Below are 8,394 nucleotides of genomic sequence, written 5' to 3'. Positions count from 1 at the left end.
AAGATTTGAGCATCTTTATTAGAGCACTTTATACACATCTAATACATATGGTAAGAATAGACATTGGCTACTGAATTATAAATTCTAATGATAAAATATTAAGAGTATCCACTATAAATCAAAAGATTGCTAGTTGGATTATGTGTACTATCTGTGACCTCCTTTGGCCTTCAATTGTGTGGCTTGCCAAGTATTTTCCCAAATCAGGAAATTATATGCATACATATGCATAAATATCTAGAACTAATAGATAATAAAATATTAAAGGGACTAAGAGAATCACTACAAATGATTGCCAAATTGAAATAAAAATTCATTATTACTTTATTACTCATGCTTTCCTATGTTGGGGGAAAGATTTTATTTCTGTCAAATTTGCACTCTTGAAATGTGAAGAGTGATTTGGATGGGAAGGGCTGGGTCATTTTGAATATAAGTTCTTGAAGAACTAGTAAGGTAATTTTCAAAATAAGTCATTTAGGACTTTCCTGGTGGTACAGTGGATAAGAATCTGCCCTGCAATGCAGGGGACTTGGGTTCGATCCCTGGTCCAGGAAGATTCCACAGCATGTGGAGCAACTAAGCTCATGTGCCACAACCCTAGATTCCACAAATTGCAACTACTGAGCCACTGTGCTGCAACTACTGAAACCCGCACAGGTAGAGCCTGTGCTACACACAAGAGAGGCCACCAAAGTGAGAATTCTCTACTCCACAACAAAGAGTATGCCCACTCACCGCAATAAGAGAAAGCCAGTGCATAGCAACAAAGATCCAGAGTAGCCAAAAAAATTAAAAATAAATTAAAAAAAATGTCAATCCTCACTGGGAAAAATTGACATGATAGATTGTTATCTATTAAGTTCCAATTATATGATATAAAATATATTTTGTCTGTGTAATACCAGTCTATGCAGTTGACATAAAACTGGAATAACTAATAAAAATGAATGCCTGAAAGTAATCTAATTATTATTGTGTTTATTGCAAATATCATTGAAACTATATAAATATCAAAATGATATTTGTTTTATGAAAACTGTACTAAAGTTTCCAACTTATTAATAACTTTTTTGACCCTATTTCCATATTTGGATTCTAGGCAATCTTTGGTAGGAAAAAGCACTTTTTGATGATGGGATATTCATTCATATTTAAGTAAGCAGACTATGATTTATTTCAAATGGCTGCTGCTGCTGCTGCTGCTAAGTCACTTCAGTCCTATCTGACTCTGTGCGACCCCATAGACGGCAGCCCACCAGGCTCCCCCGTCCCTGGGATTCTCCAGGCAACAGCACTGGAGTGGGTTGCCATTTCCTTCTCCAATGCATGAAAGTGAAAAGTGAAAGTGAAGTCGCTCAGTCGTGCCTGACTCTTAGCGACCCCATGGACTGCAGCCTACCAGGCTCCTCAGCCCATGGGATTTTCCAGGCAAGAGTACTGGAGTGGGGTGCCATTCAAATGGCTACCAATGTATATATTCCTGAAATAGTAGTTTCATGCATAACAGTAAAGAAAAAGAAAAACAAAGTGACTAGAGGATGTTCTAAGATGAATCTGATCCCCTTAGCACTGAAAGATTTACTCACTTTAAATAAATATTTACTAAAGACTTAAAGTCATTTTTCTTTGGTAAATAAGAACACTGAAGCCTTCTTAGAAACCAACTTTCTAAACCCTTCTGGAGTAATTTCTACATTCAGAATAATCAGTAAAGTTGCATAGAACTCTATGTCTAATTCTGTGAAGGTTTCAACAGTGACAGTAAGTTTTCAATGACACATGGACTAAACACTTCAGTTTCTTGTTTCTTCACCCATAATAATATTTATTAGCTGAAATATTTATTATCTGGCAATTACTAATAGGGAATTTTAAATAAATTTAAATATAAATTATTTGAAGGTAATGAAGTAGCCCCTATGAGTGAGCATCTCCAAGATGTAACCTTTTTACACTTTCAGTTAAAATTACATCAGATATTTTCCAATATTCATTTTAGTATTCACCCATATCAGAAATAGTTTCATGAAACATAAGTTTTAGGAGGAAAATATAGACTCAAAGCTCATTTAACTCATAAGTTTTCCAAGACAATGAGCAACCATTGAACTAAGAAATTCTGCCCAGCTCTAATACTTACATTCAATAAATTCTGAGATTTTTATGACCATTCTAATCCATTGATACATTACCATATGCCAGCTTTGCATTAAGGAGAATAAAGTGATGAATGGTACTCCCATTTCTATGCTCACTGCCTCATAAAGTATGTGAGACTTTGCACTAGGTACAAAAGTCTTAAGTTATGAAACTGTTTATGACACAATAGGAAAATTGTCTAATTAAAATGAGAAAACAAACCAGAGTTAAAACATTTTATAGTATTAGCAAACTTCTCTGATGTTTTCAGAATATATAAAACAAGCTTACAATACAAATACTGTAATTATTTCCCCCAGAATGTCTGAGAACTTATACCTACAATATAAAGTCAAATATTAATAGTTGGGGTTAATTTTAAGTTTGGACTAGATTACTTGAATTATATTAACAGAAATTCTAATCCAAGAAAAATACATGTATTGTATGTTACCTATAATATACATATCTGATTAACTGTTGTGCTCTTTCCCAAGTAGCACAGGAAAACGACTCAAAATATATCATGCTTTGGATAGCCACAAGGTTGCCAGCACAAAACTGAAAACTCGCACCAAGACATATTTTATCAGCTTCTTCCATCAGCATTGAGTTGCTAAAGAATTTTATTTTTTGACAGGTCAATTTTAACAATATGACTTCTAAAAAAAAAGTTTATTTATACTTCAGAATGTGGACTTCTGCCTAGAATATAGAAATCTGGAAAGATCATAATGATATCAATTTTAAAACAACAAAAAGTCAGTTAACCTGCAAAACCACAACTTTTCTTGAATTCACTGGTAACAGGTAAAATTGATAACTTGAAATTGAAGCTAGAAGAATGCAAGGAGACACAGAACACATTTGCTTAACCAAATTACATGGACACCAATGTCACACAAGCCAGTAAGGAAAATTCAGTTAAAATTTGTACTGAATTGCTAGAGGTTGAATGTGGCTCATATGAAAGTAACCCTGAAAGCCAAAGACAAGGGACATTTGTACCTATTCACAGGCTCTTTTTAAAAGAATCTTTTTAATGTGGGCCATTTTTTAAGTCCCCCACCTTTTTTTAAAACTTTTAATTTTGTGTTGGAGTACAGCTGATTAATAATGTAACAGTTTCAGGTGGACAGCGAAGGGACTCAGTAACAAGTATACATGTATTCATTCTCCCCCAAAGTCCCCTCTCATCCAGGCTGCCACACAACATTGAGTAGAGTTCCCTATGCTACACAACCTTGTTGGCTATCCATTTTAAATATAGCAGTGTGTACATGCTGATCCAAAACTCCCTATCTATCCCTTCTGCCTATCCTTTCCCCCTAGCAACCATAAGTTAGTTCTCTAAGTCTGTGAGTCTGTTTCTGTAAACAAGTTCATTTATATTTCTTTTTAGTTTATGCATATAAAGGATATCAAACTATATTTCTCATTCTCTGACTTACTTCACTTAGTATAACAATCTCTAGGCCTATCCATGTTGATGCAAAAGGCATTATTTCATTCTTCTTTAATGGCTGAGTAATATCCCACTGTATATACATACCACATCTTCTTTATCAATTCCTCTATCGATGGACAATAAATGACTTTTCATATGCTGAAATATTTTCCCTCTATACCCACTTCCATTCAGTTCAGTTCAGTTCAGTCACTCAGTTGTGTCCAACTCTGCTACTGCATGGACTACAGAACGCTAGGCCTCCCTGTCTATCACCAACTTCTGGAGTTTACTCAAACTCATGTCCATTGAGTTGGTGATGCCATCCAACCATCTCATCCTCTATCATCCCTTTGTCCTCCCACTCTCAATCTTTCCCAGCATCAGGGTATTTTTGAATGAGTCAGTTTTTCACATCAGGTAACCAAAGTATTGGAGTTTCAGCTTCAAAATCAGTCCTTCCAATGAATATTCAGGACTGATTTCCTTTAGGATGGACTGGTTGGGTCTTCTTGCAGTCCAAGGGATTCTCAAGAGTCTTCTCCAACACCACAGTTCAAAAGCATCAATTCTTCAGTGCTCAGCTTTCTTTATAGTCCACCTATCACATCCATACATGATGTGTATGGAAAAACCATAGCTTTGACTAGATGGATCTTTGTTGGCAAAGTAACATCTCAGCTTTTTAATATAATGTCTAGGTTGGGCATAACTTATCTTTCAAGGACAAGCGTCGTTTAATTTCATTGATGCAGTTACTATCTGCAGTGATTTTGGAGCCCCCCAAAATAGTCTGTCACTGTTCCCATTCCATTAAGTGGCTTTTTTTCCTTTTATGAAAAGTGGCTTTTCATAAAAAGCCACCATTTATGAATGGTGGCTTCTCTGGTTGCTCAGCTGGTAAAGAATAAACCTGAAATGCAGGATACTTGGTTCAATTCCTGGGTTGGGAAGATCCCCTGGAGAAAAGAAAGGCTACTCACTCCAGTATTCTGGCTTAGAGAATTCCATGGATTGTATAGTCCCTGGGGTTGCAAAGAGTCAGGCACAACTGAGTGCCTTTCACTTTCACTTTCATCATGAATGGATGTTGAATGTTATCACATGCTTTTCTTTCCTCTCTTGAGATGATCATGTGTTTTTGTCTTTTCTTTTGTGGATATGGTATATCACATTGATTGACTTGCCTATGCTAAACCATCCTTGTGATTCTAGGATGAATCCAACCTGGTCATGATGTATGATCTTTTTTATGTATTGTTGGCTTTGGTTTGTTAATATCTTTTTGAGAATTTTTTGCTTCTATATTCATCAAAGATTTTGGGCTGTGACTTTTTGGTAGTTTCTTTGTCTGGTTCTGGTATCAGATATCTTGTTTGGGACCCTGAATGCTTCCTGTACCTAGATATCTGTTTCCTTCTTTAGCTTTGGGAAGTTTCCATTCATAATTTCTTAAAATACACTTTCAGTCCCCTGTTCTCTTTCTTTTCCTTCCAGGATTCCTATTATGTATAGATTGGCATGCTTTCTATTATCCCATAGGTAACTTATTTGCTTCCATTTTTTTTTTTTTTAATTTGGTGTTCTCTCTCTTGTCCTGATTGAGTGATTTCCATTATTCTATCTTTTAGATGACTTATTTGTTTTTCTGCATGATTCATTCTGCTATTCACTGCCTTTAGCTCAGCTTTTGAATTGGTGAGTGACTTTTCTAACATTTCTTGGTTTCTTTTTATAATTTCTAGTTCGTTTAACAGTAACTTTCATTTCTATCAATAACCTTTCTTAATTCTTTCCTTATTTTCATTATTTCCTTTTTGAACTTGGTATCTATTATACTGAAGAGTTCTGTTTCTTTCTTTTTTTGAAAGCGATAGAGTCAGGATTGATTTGCTTTTTATTTTTTTTCAAACTTTAAATTTTTAACTTTGCATTAAAATATAGCCGATTAACAATGTTCTGGAAGTTTCAGGTATACAGTGAGGAGATTTAACCATGCATATACATATATCCTCTCGGCCACTGCCCCTGACCTCGGACGTGGGTTAGCTCCTCTCAGCGCATGTCCGAGGTCAAGGGCGGAGGCCAAGAGGAGCAACCCCACCTCCAAGGAACGGTGGCTGCGCAGGTGCAGGAGGGCTGAGAGGAGCTAACCCACATTCAAGGTCAGGAGGGGCGGCTGTGAGGAGATACCCTTCGTCCAAGGTAAGGAGCAGTGGCTGCACTTTGCTGGAACACCCGTGAAGAGATACTCCACATCCAAGGTAAGAGAAACCCAAGTAAAATGCTAGGTGTTGCAAGAGGGCATCACAGGGCAGACACACTTAAACCATAATCACAGAAAACTAGTCAATCTGATCACACAGACCACAGTCTTGTCTAACTCAATGAAACTAAGCCATGCTGTGTGGGGCCACCCAAGATGGGTGGGTCATGGTGGAGAGGTCTGAGAGAATGTGGTCCACTGGAGAAGGGAATGGCAAACCACTTCAGTATTCTTGCTTTGAGAACCCCATGAACAGTATGAAAAGGCAAAATGATAGGATAATGAAAGAGGAAGTCCCCAGGTTTGTAGGTGCCCAATATGTTACTGGAGATCAGTGGAGAAATAACTCCAGAAAGAATGAAGGGATGGAGCCAAAGCAAAAACAATACCCAGTTGTGGATGTGACTGGTGATAGAAGCAAGGTCCAATGCTGTAAAGAGCAATATTGCATAGGAACCTGGAATATCAGGTCCATGAATCAAAGGAAATTGGAAGTGGTCAAACAGGACATGGCAAGAGTGAATGTCGACATTCTAGGAATCAGTGAACTAAAATGGACTGGAATGGGTGAATTTAACTCAGATGACCATTATATCTACAACTATGGGCAGGAATCCCTTAGAAGAAATGGAGTAGCCATGATGGTCAACAAAAGAGTCCAAAATGCAGTACTTGGATGCAATCTCAAAAACGACAGAAGGGTCTCTGTTCGTTTCCAAGGCAAACTATTCACTATCACAGTAATCCAAGCCTATGCCCCAACCAGTACCTCTAAAGAAGCTGAAGTTGAATGGTTCTATGAAGACCTACAAGACCTTTTAGAGCTAACATCCAAAAAAGATGTCCTTTTCATTATAGGAGACTGGAATGCAAAAGTAGGAAGTCAAGAAACACCTGGGATAACAGGCAAATTTGGCCTTGGAATATGGAATGGAGCAGGGCAAAGGCTAATAGAGTTTTGCCAGGAGAATGCACTGGTCATAGCAAACATCCTCTTCCAACAACACAAGAGAGGACTCTACACATGGACATCACCAGATGGTCAACACTGAAATCAGATTGAATATATTATTTGTAGCAAAAGATGGAGAAGCTCTATACAGTCAGCAAAAATAAGACCAGGAGCAGACCGTGGCTCAGATCATGAACTCCTTATTCCCAAATTCAGACTTAAATTGAATAAAGTAGGGAAAACCTCCAGACCATTCACGTATGACCTAAATCAAATCCTTACGATTATACAGTGGAAGTGAAAGTGAAAGTGAAAAGTGAAAGTGAAGTCACTCAGTTGTTTTCAACTCTTTGCGACCCCATGGACTGTAGTCTATCAGGCTTCTCTGTCCATGGGATTTTCCAGGCAAGAGTGCTGGAGTGGATTGCCATTTCCTTCTCCAGGGGGTCTTCCTGACCCAAGAATTGAACCCAGGTCTCCTGCATTGCAGGCAGAGGCTTTACCATCTGAGCCACCAGGGAAGCCACAGTGGAAGTGAGAAATAGATTTAAGGGACTAGATCTGATACATAGAGTGCCTGATGAACTATGGATGGAGGTTCATGACATTGTACAGGAGACAGGGATCAAGACCATACCCATGGAAAATAAATGCAAAAAGAGAAAAATGGCTGTCTGGGGAGGCCTTACAAATAGCTATGAAAAGAAGAGAAGCGAAAAGCAAAGGAGAAAAGGAAAGATATAAGCATCTGAATGCAGAGTTCCAAAGAATAGCAAGGAGAGATAAGAAAGCCTTCCTCAGTGAGCAGTGCAAAGAAATAGAGGAAAACAACAGAATGGGAAAGACTAGAGATCTCTTCAAGAAAATTAGAGATACCAAGGGAACATTTCATGCAAAGATGGGCTTGATAAAGAACAGAAATGGTACGGACCTAACAGAAGAAGAAGATATTAAGAAGAGGTGGCAATAATACACAGAAGAACTGTACAAAAAAGATCTTCATGACCCAGATAACCACAATGGTGTGATCACTGACCTAGAGCCAGACATCCTGGAATGTGAATTCAAGTGGGCCTTAGAAAGCATCACTACGAACAAAGGTAGCGGAGGTGATGGAATCCCAGTACAGCTATTTCATATCCTGAAGATGATGCTGTGAAATTGTTGCACTCAAGACGCCAGCAAATTTGGAAAACTCAGCAGTGGCCACAGGACTGGAAAAGGTCAGTTTTCATTCCAATCACAAACAAAGGCAATGCCAAAGAATGTTCAAACTACCTCACAATTGCACTCATCTCACACGCTAATAAAGTAATGCTCAAAAATCTCCAAGCCAGGCTTCAGCAATATGTGAACCATGAACTTCCAGATGTTCAGGCTGGCTTTAAAAAAGATAGAGGAATCAGAGATCAAATTGCCAAAATCCACTGGATCATCGAAAAAGCAGGAGAGTTCCAGAAAAGCATCTATTTCTGCTTTATTGACTATGCCAAAGCCTTTGACTGTGTGGATCACAATAAACTGTAGAAAATTCTTCAAGAGATGGGAGTACAAGACCACCTGACCTGCCTCTTGAGAAACCTATAT

Source organism: Bos taurus, chromosome 1 (genome assembly GCF_002263795.3).
Source record: "Bos taurus isolate L1 Dominette 01449 registration number 42190680 breed Hereford chromosome 1, ARS-UCD2.0, whole genome shotgun sequence".
NCBI lineage: Eukaryota > Metazoa > Chordata > Mammalia > Artiodactyla > Bovidae > Bos > Bos taurus.
Note: the sequence above shows the minus strand (reverse complement) of the source record.